At 41.1% G+C, this 13,694-nt stretch overlaps 1 protein-coding gene across 8 annotated transcripts in view; it reads left to right on the forward strand.

The window, feature by feature from the left end:
* The window catches only part of gulp1a (GULP PTB domain containing engulfment adaptor 1a), a 379,864-nt gene that overhangs the window by 249,711 nt on the left and 116,459 nt on the right, over positions 1–13,694 (forward strand). The window lies entirely within an intron of this gene.

A 13,694-nucleotide genomic window follows, 5' to 3' on the forward strand; every position in this document is an offset into this window, starting at 1 on the left:
AATCAGAAGTATTTTTCATAGTTTAAAGCTCAAGAATAATCATGCCATTTTACTTGAAGATCGAGGTTCTGGGTGAGTAGTGTCTGGAGAGAGATAAAATACTTAGCTTTTCTAGTTGTAGTCTGCTAGGAATAGAGAGCAGGAGTGAGATTCTGAGTTTGGATAAGTTTGTGTACTCAGTTCCTGGATTTTTGTCTGTAGTTGATATGCTTGGTTTAATTGACAGTCTTAGAGTCATAGAGTGTTACAGTATGGAGACAGGCCCTTTGACCCAAACTTGTCCATGTTGACCAAAATGTCCGTCCACGCTAACCCCATTTCCCCCACTTGGCGTACATCCTTCTAATCCTTTCCTATCCACATATTTATCCAAATGCCTTTGAAATGTTGTTAATGTACCCACAGAGCCACTTCGCTGGTGGCTTATATTTATGCGTACTATCCTTTGTGGAAAAAGGTTGCCCCTCAGATTCAGTTTTATTCTTTCCCTCAACCTTAAACTGATGCCCTCTAGTCCTCCATTCCCCCAACCCTGGGACAAAGTCTGAGTGCGTTCACCCTATCCATGCCTCTAATGATGTTCAATGCTTCTATAAGATTTCCCCCTCAGTCTCCTACGCTCTGAAGAAAGAAGTGCTAGCTTGTCCAACCTGTCCCTATAACTCAGATCCTTGAGTCCTGGCAACATTTTTGTAAATTTCTACTGCACTCTTTCCAGTTTAATAACATCCTTCCTCTAGCAAGGTGAGCAAAACTTAACACAATAAACCAAGTGCAGCCTCACCAACATCCTGTGTAACTGCAACATAACTTCCTAACCTTTATATTCAATGCCCTGACTGATGCGCAGTGTACCAAAAGCCTTCTTCACTGCCCTGTCTACTTGTGACTTCACTTTCAGATAAGGTTTGAAATGGCAGAAGAACGCAACCCTGTGGAATGCACCTCCTGCACTATGTGGGAAATCAGAGATACTTCCAGTCTCTGTGGTGACTGTAAATGCAGGAGCTGTGTTCAACTGCAGCTCCTGACTTACCAGATGGAGCGGCTGGAGCTGCAGATGGGCTCACAATGGGGCATCCATGGGGTTGAAAATGTCGTAAATAGCACATTTAGTGCACTGGTCACACCATCAGTAAGATCTACCCAGACAGAGAAGCAAAAATAGAAATTGCTGGAAAATTTCAGGAGGCCTGGCAGCTTCTAAAGAGAGAAATCAGAGTTAACGTTTCGGATCCAGTGATTCTTCCTCAGAACAGAGAAGCATTGGGTGACCACCAGGGCAGGCAGTGCAGGAGTCCCCTGTGGCCATTCTCCTCTCAAACAGATATACCGTTTTGGATACTGTTGGGAGGAATGGGCTCTCAGGGGAAAGTAACAGCAGCAGCTTCGCCGGTGACATCATGACTGGCTCTGCTGTACATTAGGGAGGGTCAAAGTGTGGGTGAGCGGGAGTGATGGGGGGGCTCTATAGTCAGGGGCACAGATAGGCATTTCTGTGGCTACAAGTGAGACTCTAGAATGGTGTGTTATCTCTGTTGCCAGAGTCGAGGATGTCTCTGAGTGGGTACAGGATATTCTGATGGGGGATGGTGAGCAGCCAGAGATTGTGGTCCATAAAGGTCCTAATAACATAGGCAGAAAGAGACATAATGTCCTATGAAGGGAGTTCAGGGAGTTAGGTAGAAAGTTGAAAAGCAGGTCCTCTCAGGTTGTAATCTCAGGATCACTTCCTGTGCCATGTGTCAATGAGGCTAGGAATAGGATGACCGAAATTGCAGTTAGGTATGTGGCTAAAGATCTGGTGCAGACAGGAGGGCTTCAGGTATGTGGATTATTGGGTAGTCTTCAAGGTCAGTTGGGACTTGTATAAGAAGGATGGGTACACCTAACCTGGAGGGGCATTAATATCCTGGCAGAGAGATTTGCTAGTGTAACTCGGAAGGATTAAAACTATCGGGATGGCCGGGGGGTGGGGGGTGTTGGCGGTTGGGGTTGGTAGGAACCTGAGCAGAGGTCAGCAAGTGAAATGACCAAGGAGGAATCTGAGACTAAGACCAGAAAGTTTAAGAGGAAGAACAGACAGGGAGAGGTTACTGAGCAAAGCAGCACTGGTGGTCTGTAATGTATTTGTTTTAATGTGAGGAATGTGACAGGTAAGCTGGATGAATTTAAAGTTTGGATTAATACATATAACTATGATGTTGTAACTATTACAGAGATTTGGTTGCGAAGGACAAGATTGGCAGTTTAATGTCCTCAGATCTAGATGTTTCAGGCAAGTTATGGAGAAGGATGTACTGAAGAGATGGGGGAGTTGTGCTATATATTAGGGAGAAGGTCAAAGCTATATTGAGGAAGGACACCATGGAGTGCTCATCCAGCAATGCCACATGGGTAGAGTTCAGAAACAGGAATGGTGCAGTCACTTTGATGGGATTGTACTATAGCCCTCCCAACAGCCAGCAGGAGATAGAGGAACAGATATGCAGACAGATTATGGAAAAATGTAAAAACAACAGGGTTGTTATGAGTGATTTTTAACTTCTCCTCTCTTGACTGGAACTCCTTAGCACCAGGATCTGAGATGGGGGCAACTTGTTTGGTGTGGCCAGGTCTGACGAGGGAGGGGGTTCTCGTAGGCCTGGTGTTGGGGAATAAGCCCAACCAGATGGTCAAAGTTTTAGTGGGGCAGCATTTCGGGAACAGTGATCATAGTTCTGTAGGTTTTAAGTTACTTATGAATAAGCACAAGGATAGTCCTCGGGTGAAGGTACTAAATTGGAAGAAGGCTAACCACTACAACATTAGGCTGGAACTAGGGATTGTAGAATGGTGTGGGAATTTACAAGTCAATCCATATCTGGAATTTGGGAATCTTTTAAAGGCCAATGGATTAGAGTTCAGGACCAATGTGCTGCTGGGAAAATGAAGGATAAGCATAGCAAGATTCGAGACCCTTGGACGACAAAAGAAATTGAGAGCTTTATCAAAAAGGAGGCAAATGTAAGGTTTAGGAAACTGAAGGCAAACAGAATCCTGGAGGAATACAAAGATAGCAGGAAAGAATTAAAACAAGGACTTAGGATGGCTAAAAGAGGCCATGAGGCAATCAGGATTAAGGAAAATCTCAAGACACTTTGTACATATATAAGGAGCAAGAGGATAGCTAGGGAACAGGCATGTCCACTCAAGGACAAAGGAGGGAATTTAAGCGTGGAGCCATGGGAAGTGGGTAAGATCGTTAACGGATACATTTCATCAGCATTCACAAAGGAGAAGGACTTGGTGAGTGGTGAATATTATTTGAAAAGAAGATGAAGTTAGAAGTCACTTCATCTAACTGGTTATAGTCCAACAGATTTATTTGTAAAACAAGCTTTTGAAGCGCTTGTCAGGTGGAGTGCATAACCAATTCAGTAATTCCTCACCATGAGTCCAAAGGATAAATGTCATTGATGCATCTGCTGTATAGCGTTAGTTGGGATTCCTGTGTAGCGAAGACATTTTTCTTGAACTGATGCATGAAATTGTCGATGTGCAAATTTTGTCCCCATGGTTGTTCCCCATGTGTCTGGATGAAGAACTGGTTTTGGAACTTAAAGACACTGTGGTCAAGATGAAGTGAATGGGTTGTAGAATGGCATCTGGAAATTGGCAGTTGTTAGTGTTGAGTATTGAGGCTAGTGCAGCGATGCATTCATCATTGTGGATACTGCTGTAGAGTGCTGAAACATCCATTGTGGCGAGGAATGTTCCTGGTTCAACTGGTCCGTGGTGCTGAGTTTCTGTAAGAAATCTGTAATATTGCAACAGAAGCTGGGGATTCCCTGTACAATACGTTTCAAGATGCCCTCAACATAGCCAGAGAGGACCTCATGCAGAGTCCCATTGCCTGATATGATGGGATGTCCAATGTGTTGCTTTATGTATCTTCAGAAGGCAGTAGAAGTCTCCTTTGTGAGAAATACTTGGGATGAGAGTATATAGAATAGTCTGAAGGTCTGGATCAAAGATTTTGATCAGTCAGTTGAGTTGATAGGTGTGTTCTTTGGTTGGATCGGCCAGTAGTTACCTATAGCCTTCTTGATTGTTGAGTTCTCAATACACTTCTTTGCAGTAGTCTTATCTATTCTGCATGGCGATGGCCCCTCCTTTTTCAGTGGTTTTGAGAGCATGGATGGAGTTGCATCGTGTTTGGGTAACGTTCCACGCTACCTTGTGAGTATGGCTGATGAATCTGGCATTCAAGCATCTCCTGACAGCTTGAGAGTTCATGGTGGGCTTAGGGCAGCAGCCTTCAGGAGCGGTCCAATTCAATTCTTCCTTCTTTGGTTGCTGCACTACGGATCTCTTTGTCAATGGTTCCGATTCATTGGTTGTATCATTGGGCTTGCTGCTGACATCTTCGGGTTTGTGGAAGAATTCCAGTTTTGTGCAGGGAAGGTTGTGTCTCATAAACTTGGATGAGTTTTTTGAGGACGTGACAAAGATGATTGATGAGGACAAGGTGGAGGATGTTGTCTACATGGAATTTAGCAAGGCTCCTTCACCTGGTAAACCTGTTGGACTGTAACCTAGTGTTCTGTGTCTTCTGACTCTGTCCACCCCAGTCCAATATCGGTAGCTCCACATCATGAAAACGTAGACGGTGTTAGATATTTTGGAAAGCATTGAGGTATACACTCCCCAGGACTAATTGGATGTGAAATAACTCCACTGAGGTCAGTATCCCATCATCAAGTCACCCTTCATTTACACACAGACAGACCTTGACTATAGAATTAGAATTAAATTTTATTGTCGCATGTACTCAAATATAAGAGTACAATGAAAAATGTACCAATTCACCATTCTCTGTTGCCATCTCAGGTAGAAAAGCCCGAATTTTTTTAAAAAAAGCAGAAATACAAAAAGAAAGTCAGCCAAGAAAAAAGGAGGAAACATTCAGATTTAAAAATAAAGAAAAAAAAATCACAGGAAAGTAATAAAAATAAAAGTGGACTCTGCAGCTATCTTGGACATGAGCAATATAGTCATGTACCAAAGTGTCAGTCACTCTGACACTCATACGTTTTATATACCAGATTAACAGCCCCAGACAGGGAACTCCTATTCTATAATGTATAGCTGACTGACTTCATTACAGTCATTACAGGATGTAAGCCATAATGTGAAGGAGGGAGGAGAGGAAATTGCCAGAGTCTTGTATAAAATCTTGGTATCTTCTTTAGTAACAGGAGAGCTCCCAGAGGACTTGAGAAAAGCCATCATTGTTCCTTTGAGTAGGAAGGGAAACAGGAATAATTAAAGAAATTACAGAAGGTGAGACTTATGTCAGTGTTAAGGAAATTATTGGAGAAGATTCTTAGGGATAGGATTTACTCAGATTTGGAATAATATGGATTCATTAACAATAGGTAGCATGGCATTGTGTGGAGAGGGTTGAGTCTCACAAATTTGAATGAATGTTTTGAGGAAGTGACAAAGATAATTGAGGGCAAGGTGATGAATGTTGTCCACATGGCTTTAGCAAGGCCTTTGACAAGGTTTCTCATGGCAGGCTGATATGAAAGGTGAGGCTACATGGGATCCCTGGTGAGTTGTTAAGATGGATACAGAACTGGTTTGGTCATAGCAGACAAAGAGTCGCAGTGGAATGGTGTGTTTCTGACTAGAGATCTGTGACCAGTGGTGATCTGCAAGGATCAGTGCTGGGATCCTTGTTATTTGTAAGATATACAAATCATTTTGAGAAGAATGAAGGTGGTCTAATTATTAAGTTTGTGGATGGCGCAAAGATTGGGGGAGCTGCAGATGATGAGAAGGATTTTCACAGGATACAGCAGGATATAGGTAAGCTGGATAATTCGGTGAAGAAATGGAAGATGGAGTTTAATCTGGACAAATGCGAGGTGATTTATTTGGGAGATCTAATAGTTAAAACCTTCCAAACCAGGCAAAATCCTGGTAAACACTTTCTGAACCCTACACATCGTTATGGTAGTGTGGCGACCAGAACTATACACAATATTCCAAATGTGGCCTAACTAAAGTTGTATATATAGCTGCAACATGACTTGTCAGTTTTTATATTCAAACTGCTAACTGAGGAAGGCAAGTATTCCACACGCCTTCTTGATCATGTTACCCACTTGTATTGCCACTTCTAGATCTATATACAGTAAATGGCAGAACCCATAGTAGCATCAACATACAGAGGGATCTAAGCGTACAGGTCCACATTTCCCTCGAAGTAGCAATACAAGTGGGTAAGATGATCAAGAAGGCGTGTGGAATACTTGCCTTCCTCAGTTAGCAGTTTGAATATAAAAATTGACACGTCATGTTGCAGCTATATACAACTTTAGTTAGGCCACATTTGGAATATTGTGTATAGTGCTGGTCGCCACACTACCATAACGATGTGTAGGGTTCAGAAAGTGTTTACCAGGATATTGCCTGGTTTGGAGGGTTTTAACTATGAGGAGAGATTGGACAAATTTGGTTTGTTTTCACTTGAACGTAAAAGGATTAGAGTCATCCTGATAGAAATTTACAAAATTATTAGAGGCGTGGATTAAATGGATAGTCAGCACCTTTATCCCAGGGCAGAAATGTCAATTACTATGGGCATAGATTTAAGGTAAAACCAGATAAGTTTTAAAGGAAATGGGAGAAAGAGGTTTTTTACACAGAAGGTGGTAAGTGCTTGGAATGCACTGCCAGAGAATGTGGTGGAGACATATACAACAATATTTAAGAAGCCTCTTGACAGGTATATAAACAGGCAGGAAATAGACTGCGTAGAAGCAAAAAGCTTTTAGTTTAAAAAGGCATCAAGGTGTTGGCACAGTCTGGAAGGGCCTGTTCCCGTGCTACTCTGTTCTTTGTTCTTTCATTCAATGGTTATATATGGAATGAGACTATATGATTACTTATGGAGAGAAAGAAACACTGATGTGTTTGCTTTACATTATTATGAACATTTTTGTAATAAAATTGATGAAAATTTAATGGTTGCAATGCTTTTTACAATGCCACAGTTCAATGCTGGACTATTGTAAAATAAAACTGTAGCAGTTTACTATTCCGAATGAAAACTTTGTCGAAGAGTTTGTTTTATATCATCAACAAGAAGCAAGAGTAAACCTCCCAGTAAATTGTCAAAGGTGTTTTTGCAATTGCTGAGCTTTGCTTGTCACTAAGGTATGGGTATTACATTTGAATGCAAATAATTTGTTTTTAATTCATTCACAAGATGTAGGCATAGTGGCTGGGCCAGCATTTATTGCCCATCCCTAGCTGTCCTTGGCAAGGTGGTGGTAAGCTGTCTTCTTGAACTGCTGCAATCCATTGGAAATGTCCATACATGATTTTAAAATGTACCGCTCAAAATCAGACCACATGGCTCAGACATCCTATGAGACATTGAGGTCCCCCAATACAATTGCAATTGCGTATGATATTTATAATATGCAACCCAAGGGGTGTTGCACAGTTTTCAAGCCTCTGGATATTATGGCAGACAGACATTACACTGTCCTTTCCCAGTTGAAATTTTGTGGAAGCTACCTCAGCATCTCATAGAGTCACATAATGTTGTATGGAAAGAACTTGTATTGCCCCTCAGCTAGTGACCGATTTGATTTCGATATGGTGCAGCAGGGAATCAAGGATTGTGCTAATACAGTGAGATGAGGAAAGAAGCTCGATTCAAATTTAAATATCAGGATGGGCTGATTAGGTAAACTGGTGTCTGATTCTCTAGATTTTAAAACCATGTGTGCATATTTTAAATTGATCACCGTGGTGCAACAAGACAGCTTACCAAGACCTTCTCAAGGGATGCTAGGGATGGACGATAAATGCTGGCCCAGTCTGTGATGTCCATATTCTGTGAATGAGCAAAACAAAAGTTCTGGACCATGGAAAGTGCCAGTCAGTACAGCTCCTTGAACTGGATAAACACCAAGTTTCAGGTAGACCAAAGCATATCTATCTTCAGGCCAATGGAGGTCCAGTAGCAGTTAATATTTGTCTCGGTGTTTGTCCTGGAGAACAGGCCGTAGAGCACAGCGTCCCATATCATGGAACAGTTCAGAATTAAGAAAAGACATTTTTTTGTTAGCGAGTTTTAAGAAGATCCTTTTGCCTTCTGGGCTTTCTTTGCAAAGGGCCATTTCAGAAACCAATTCCTTACCACAGCTGCCTCGAGGGCTATGTGCAGTGGGTCTGTAACTCTGACATGCAGAAAGTAACTAACGGGAACAACCTTTTTCACCACCAGTTGAACTGAGTCTTTATGCTTGTTTGTAAGTCTTGGTATTTGGAATGCTGCCAGATGATTTTGACAGTTTGCTCGTGATTCGTCAGGATCCACTATCTAGTTCTCTTGTACACTTTGCAAATGTTCAGTGCAGACCACTGCCTGATATGGTACGTTTGTGCATAAGCCTATCCATGAGGACAGCTGATGCGACACAGCCCAGGGTCACTGAAGTGACAATGTAGTCATGACCACACTTTGGGACACCAAGGACTCAGCACTTAGCGACACTTGGTGTTTTGGGAATGGAAAACCTGATAGCAACTTGATATAACCATATATAAAGTTGGTTTTTGGGATGAATGATACAGTAGCTAAATTTTCATTCTCTGTTGTCTGGAGATTTGTACGTTGAATCCCTACAAACATAGTCCATGTTGATTCTCTAGACAAAGCAGTAAATGGTTTTGGTGATTGCCAAAGTGCAAGTGTCAGGGATAGGCTAGCAAAGCAATACCAAGATCACCTCACCCTGAAATGGCAGGGTATTAACTGCAATGGGGAAGAAGCATCACTCACACATCACAGGTTTTGTTTCAGTTTTGGGGCACATCCCAGCCTCTCCAAAAGCCGTATGACCTGATGGTGCAAAAAAGATCCATCAACCCAGATCCCAAAGAACATGAGCTCACTCTTTCTGTTGCTGGAAAAGCGTAGCAGGTCAGGCAGCATCCAGGGAACAGGAGAATCGACGTTTCAGGCATAAGCCCTTCTTCAGGAATCCTGAAGAAGGGCTTATGCCCGAAATGTCGATTCTCCTGTTCCCTGGATGCTGCCTGACCTACTGCGCTTTTCCAGCAACACATTTTCAGCTCTGATCTCCAGCATCTGCAGACCTCACTTTCTCCTCACTCTTTCTGTGACTGACTTTGGCTGTTGAAGTCCGTTTGACCTGGTCACTGATGCTTATCTGTCAATGAGCTGACAGTGGATCTGAGAAGGAGACAGTGGTACCGCCTGTACACAGGGAAGCTTTGACCCGCATGCCTCCAGTGCCTGAGATTTTCACCCTCCTTAATGCTCACATTTTCTGCTGGTTTGGTTGGATTTGTTAGAACATGCAAACAAAATCAGAAAGAAGAAGTAACTCTTTCTGATTCCAGATTTGATCCAAATGCCTTTTGATTCTTAACTATTGATTGAAATTGCCAACTGATAGTTTTCCCGAATTGCACATTCTCTCCACAAGTTCCATTTTGGCAAGGATCTGTTTTGTAAGTGTGCAGTATTCTACCAATGGTCTTCTCATGGTCCAAGCTCATGATCCACGTTTCCCCATTAAAATTAAATCATTAAATGGGCAATGGTGCTCCATTTTGAAATATACAAGATGCTTCAGGCCAGTGCGTGCCATTTGCAGGTTTTCCTGGTTCTTTTCCCTTCTGGGACAACCTCTGGTCCTGCACAAAAGCAGTTGTTTCTCTGAGCCACACTAGGTTATCAAAGATCTCCTGCCAGGTAGAGTGCAAGTTTGATAGAGGTGAACCACCAACTCCAGAGTGGACAAAGCTGAATTGGAGATTGAGGAGAGAATGGACCAGGATAAAATTGGGAGCACAGGCCCAAGATATAGTAATGCTAGGGTTCAATACCTGCCTTTTCACTAAGGTGAGAGTCAGCAGATGAAAGTAGTCTGTGGCGTATCAGAACTCGAAAAAGTGAGAGATAAAGAAGTCAAACTCTGAGACCACAGGCAGACTGAGTCAGTTGGCTTCTGAGCAAATTGCTGTTGTGTTTCACTTCTTGCAAAGTAAAGAAGTTAGTCTAAGCAGCTGAGAAATTAATTTTTTAAGTTTTATTTTCTAAAAATAATGCAATAATGTTTCCATAGATTTGGGCTCAGACTTTCATTCCTGAGGTGAAGATTTCCAGGCTGGCTGCGTGAGCTCAAAAACATGTTCCGAATAATGGGATCACTGTTTTATTCCAGGCATGGTTGCATGCTAGAATTGCCCCTGCCTTGCTTCCAGACACGGGGCTGCCGGGTGCTAGGATGGGCTGGTAATAATGAGCTCTCTGTGATTTGCAATTTCATCCCTATTCTTTATTTGGATATTAAGCCTTCTAGCTCACACTTCTCAGGTGTGTCACATGGTAGCCCAACCAAAAACTATCTGTCAGAGATCTTCCATATTTTTGTGGTGTCTTTGAGAAGCAGGTTTACTGTTATAGGTTTTGCAGAAGCAACACAGATCACAGCTTTTCCCCCACATTACACAATGGACTTAACCTGCCTACAGTACAGTTGATACTATATTAGTGCAGTAGGCTAGTGCTAATTATGACCTGTCATCCTAATGAAACATTTACAGCTAACATCAATTGTAAGAGCTAAGTCAGTTGCAATTATGAGCTGAGTTCATTTTGGGAGAGAAGCAATCCATAACATCATCTGATCCTGATGAGTTGGAAACCTATTGGGGTGCAAGTATGCTTTGACATGTTTCTCAAAATGTTTTAAGTTTTAACAAAACATTAATATAGGCACTCCCACACATTGTTATTGGTCATGTTGCAAGATCCAAAGATATTGAAGTAATATTGTAAGGGAGTTAAAGGACATTCTGGAGATTGAAATTAACATGGATCCAGTAATTCTTCTTTTGGGACTGCCAAACTTGCCCTCTCTGGGGGAACGTGGGAAGAGACTGTGTAATATCTTTGCCCATTGTGTGAGGAAGAACATTTTACTAAATTGGACGTCAGAAAAACCGGCCAGTCTTATGGGGTGGAGTAAGCTGGTGATGGAGCATCTCCCCGAAGATTACCTCACAAATATGGTGCACCACAAAATGGAAGTTTTATAAGATGTGGCGGCCCTTTTTAAATTATATTGAAACTGACTTGTCGGCAATATTAGTCAGGGCCATGGTAAAGCCATGGGAGTCTTGATGGGTGCCCATGGGGCCCTGGGAGGAGGAGACTGGAAGGAAAAGAATATGGGTACTGGAGGGGATAGTCCCAGGGATGGGAGCCTCAGTGGAGGTGTGATGAGTAAGACAGAATAAAGTTGTAAGACATCATCTAATTTAAGTAACTTGAATGTAATTTAAGCTAGTATTTATTCAATATGTTTGTAGTTTAGTTTTAATCAAATAGATAGGTTTGTTTGGTAGGATAATGGGTTGTTCAGTAACAATGGTAATCTGTTGTGACCTTGTTCTTTGTACTGTTTTTTTACTGTTTTGCTTAAATGTTTTGTGAAAGATTTTAAAAAGCCTTTCAATAAAAATATTTATAAAAGTAAGTTTTAACTAAACAAATACAAACAAAATTGATTTTACTATTTAAGATGGTAATTTGAGTTGATTCTAAAACCAATACTAGCTCTCAACTTTTGTTTGACTGGACATGTCTCATTTTTTTTTACTGATAGAAGGACAACTTCAATCTGTTCTTTCTTCCTGTGCATGGACATACTAAGAGGGCTCCATTGACTATCCATTGCTCGTCATTACCACCCCCCACTCCTCCGCCATTCATGATTTGAGGCATCCTGAATTCCAATTGGTTTGTCATTGTGTGAATCGTACATGATCAATTGCAGCTTGATGAAACAGTGCGTGCCCTGACTGGTTTCTGGAAAACTGATGGTCATCTTAATGATACTATTTCCTTCTATATTCAACTTGAACCTTGAAGTGTCAGTATCCTGTGGAATTATCCCTTTTATGACTGATTGTCCCTCTTAGTTTATAACCCTTATTGATAACTGCAAAGGTAATGGATCACCAGTAGAGTAACTTATGCATCTATTGTGGTGACACATCCTAGTGATGAATATCATCGCAAATATTCCAACCGATACAGTACATCTAAGCAATCTGGAAAAGTCCAAAGACTTTTAATATGTTTGTGAGCTATATTTGTGTGATTCCACAATGATGATGATGCCTGGAGCAAGTTAATGGAGGTTACTTTCAATCTGTACTGTATTCACTTCTTTTAGTCAACAAAAGAAATAGGACTCGAGTTAACAATTCCATTCTGCAGTATATTACTACAAGGTACAATTGCATGATATATCAAAATACAGAAAGCTCAAAAATAATGTATATAGGCCGGTTGCATACTTTAAGTTACAAAATTTAAACCACTTTAAGAGCTGTATCCTTGACTGAAGACTTTTCACGCCAAACTATGTTGATATTCAGTTGCCTGAGTTTAGTCTGAGCCATAAAACAGCTCTAACATCATAAATCCATAACCTTAATTTTGATCTGACCATGGAACTAATCTTCCTTACAGAAGGTGTTCTATGATTATTAAGTTTAATAAAAGAGTTAACTAGATTCTTCACTTGAATCGAGTCAAAATTCTTGATAAAATATAACTCAATCCTACGGCTATGCTGATGAAGCTTGGCCTTAAAAGTGAATCTGGCCTACTGCTGGGGCTGCCACTGCCCAATATCCATGAGGAGTAAACAGCTATTTCCTTCATCTCTCCAGCCAACTTCCACACTGGAAACTACTGGAACAAAACAGTGGATTATGATTTCTGCTTTTGGTCATAAAACTGTAGCCCCATAGGCCACCATGAGCTCAACTAAGTTTAGTCATCATTCTTTCCAATATTTAGACAGTCATTCAAGGTTTACTTTCTGAGCTCTTGAAGGATGGATACATGGACAACAACCAGAATGTTGCTAATGTTTGTAAAATGGTATCCCAGTTTGAATTGATGTCTCATTGGAAAGGAAGAGGGCATGGTGAAGTGCAGGTTAGGATTTCCTGTGAAGGTTTACTGAATAGGTTTCACACAACATAGCAGGCAATCAAGTAACCATTTTACTGATGACAATTTATGCCTGAATGTATGTCTCATTAGCATTCCTGACTGTAAAAACCAAGAAGCAAACTGGCAGGAGCATAAACAATCAGGGCCCAGGGAATGCATGGAACTCAGGCTATTTGTTCCTTCTCTAAGTATGTAAATTAAAATTTCAACATATTTAACCATCACTCATACACTTGTTTATGAACCTGCTACTAGAGAAGCTTTTCAATTTTAATGAGTTGTATCGGTGTCAAAGAAAAGTGACATCCTAACAAAAAGAAAAAAAAATTACATCCTAATTGAAAATATAGTGCAAGTGTCAGTGAGGATAAATAAAGAAAATAAATTGCTGAAAAACTATCCCAGAGGTGAAATAACTATTTCCTGCTTCACCCAAAATTCTGGGCTTAATTTTATAATCATTTTTATATACTAGCTGGCTGTTTAGGTATGTGCTCCTTACTCTGGGTGTGGAGCCATTACAAGAGTCTGGATGCATATAGACAAAGATATTGTTAGAAGTGCATTAATGAGAAATGACATTCAGCTCTAATGTAATTATACGTGTAACATACTTCTGTTCAAG

The sequence above is a fragment of the Chiloscyllium plagiosum genome, chromosome 14, assembly GCF_004010195.1.
Source record: "Chiloscyllium plagiosum isolate BGI_BamShark_2017 chromosome 14, ASM401019v2, whole genome shotgun sequence".
Classification (NCBI taxonomy): domain Eukaryota; kingdom Metazoa; phylum Chordata; class Chondrichthyes; order Orectolobiformes; family Hemiscylliidae; genus Chiloscyllium; species Chiloscyllium plagiosum.